The sequence below is a fragment of the Protomyctophum bolini genome, assembly GCF_963924005.1.
Source record: "Protomyctophum bolini genome assembly, chromosome: 1".
Lineage (NCBI taxonomy): Eukaryota > Metazoa > Chordata > Actinopteri > Myctophiformes > Myctophidae > Protomyctophum > Protomyctophum bolini.
In genome coordinates this window covers 56179591-56182090 of record NC_137862.1, presented here as the reverse complement: position 1 = coordinate 56182090, position 2500 = coordinate 56179591, and the positions used below count along the sequence as shown (strand labels likewise).

The 2500-nt window shown below is 42.0% G+C and overlaps 1 protein-coding gene across 1 annotated transcript in view; it reads left to right on the top strand.

The window, feature by feature from the left end:
- spata17 (spermatogenesis associated 17) overlaps nucleotides 1-2500 on the top strand; it is a gene marked incomplete at both ends in the record, with an annotated part of 64830 nt that overhangs the window by 28935 nt on the left and 33395 nt on the right. The window lies entirely within an intron of this gene.

Below are 2500 nucleotides of genomic sequence, written 5' to 3'. Positions count from 1 at the left end.
ACACGCACACACACACACACACACACACACACACACACACACACACACACACACACACACACACACACAGACAGTCACTGTATCGCTGTATGTATAGCAAGCCTCATGCTTTAAGAACGGGTCAACAGTGTGCTAGCTGAAATACTTGACACTTCCATCAGAAGTGTACTCGAAATGTAATAATAAAACATTTGCTAATGAACCATTCTGCTAATGTGTTATTTTAAAAGATGTGTGAGACCTGGGTCGAGAGAGAGTTGGAGTCATTTTCCTCTCTCTCTCTCTCTCTCTCTCTCTCTCTCTCTCTCTCTCTCTCTCTCTCTCTCTCTCTCTCCCTCTGTTGTCCCATAGTCTCGTACAGTGGCCTAACCCATTCTGACCTGAGATCAGATTCTATAAAAATGTCTTCTACATCCTGACAGTTTTCCATTCTGACCTGAGATCAGATTCTACAAAAAAAAAGTCTTCTATGTCAGTCGCTCTTCGATTTTTCAAAAATAGCAGACCTACAAGCTCGTAGCGCGCTATGAGCTTGTAGATCTGCTATTTTTAAATGGCTAAAGCATAACGTAACAATGCTAATACCAAAAGGGGTTCCCGCGCAGAATGGGCTAAATAGCAGACAGTAGTTATTAGCATATAGAGTAGATGGAGAGAGTTCTCTAACTCGTTGCTTTGGTCTGGTAATTAACACACAGCCAAAAGGATCACTCTGATTTGAATAATTATTACTGAAGCCGTCTGTGGAAAATCTCTGTACTCCCATTTCTCTGAGCAGGGGAGTGTGTGTGTGTGTGTGTGTGTGTGTGTGTGTGTGTGTGTGTGTGTGTGTGTGTGTGTGTGTGTGTGTGTGTGTGTGTGTGTGTGTGTGTGTGTGTGTGTGTGTGTGTGTGTGTGTGTGTGTGTGTGTGTGTGTGTGTGTGTGTGTGTGTGTGTGTGTGTGTGTGCGCGTGAATGCATGCGTGTGTGTGTGTTGTGTTTGTGACTGACCTGATTCCAGTCTGATGACCTATTATTTACGAAAGACAGAAATTGATTACTCCGCCACGATTTCCTGTTATTAAACCTGTTTTAAAAGTATCCTATCTATCTATCTATCTATCTATCTATCTATCTATCTATCTATCTATCTATCTATCTATCTATCTATCTATCTATCTATCTATCTATCTATCTATCTATGTCTCTCTCTCTCTGTCTGTCTGTCTGTCTGTCTCACACTTTTTAGATTTTTATATGAGATATATAGTGTTCGGCTGGATGACCGTCAATTCTGCATGCTATTGATAGTGCATTAGCGATCATCGCGATGCACACAAAAAGACAGTCTTAATCGGCAATTAGTTTGAGTATTGTTTTTATCACATTCCCACTATACCATTCAGCTGGAAAAGAATGCTTATATCCCAGACACTCATTTTTCTTCACTCAACGTCCTCATGCGTCATGGTTGATAATGCATGGCTTTTCAATCACTTGACAACAACAAGGCAGGCGCTTCCGATAGTGAGTCAGCCCGGGTGAAGGAAGGTCTGTTCATCATGGCACCTGCTTCTCTTTCTGAGTTGATGTAGCTCACCGGGTAGCTGGCAATCAGGCTAACGACTGGGGCTCCGCTCCCCCCGGATAGTGGGCAGCCTATGACTTCCAGGGTTAACCCATTCTGACCTGAGATCAGATTCTAAAAAATGTCTTCTACATCCAGACAGTTTTCCATTCTGACCTGAGATCAGATTCTAAAAATGTCTATGTCAGTCGCTCTTCGATTAATTTTTTTTTTTAGCAGACTCGGTGGCGCGCTACGAGCTTGTAGATCTGCTATTTTTCAATAGCTAAAGCACGACATGATGCTAACACCAAAATGGATTCCCGCAGATTCAGGTATGAGTCCAGATGAGATGTTATAGTGGTACGACGTGGTAGAAAATGCCATTAGTGAAAGAGAAAGAACATCCGCACACTAGTTCCTACAGAGCTCCGAGAGTTACTTTATTTAGAGGCAACAAATTGCAACGTTTTGCGACCTACAAGGTCTTCATCAGGCAAATATTTGCCTCTCTAGGCATTGAGATGTGCACATACAATCCTCTCTGTGAACTGTTTTATATAAGTGACATGGTATATTTTTGGTTGGCTGAGGGTTGTAGAGATTATGGATATTCTGTCTTATAGGGTGCTTCTGGACTTTGCTATAAATACAGGTTGGCTCTGATATAGTTGGACGCGTTGAATTGTTCCGAGCCAAAAAGCTTTTGCTTGGCAGTCAGAGAAAGAATGGGCCTTTGGCAGAACAGGGGGGCCCAGAATATCTGGGGTGAAACCCCCCCCCCAAACATAAACATGTTTATTTGTAGAACTTGGCTTGACATGAAAGTAATGAAGTTGAATAAACTAAAGTACAGTCTTGTCTGTTAAAGTGTTTATGTGTGATTTAGTATCCTGGTGGTGGTTATTCCCTATTTTTTGGTAGGATACGTCATGTAAACAAGAATGCATTTTC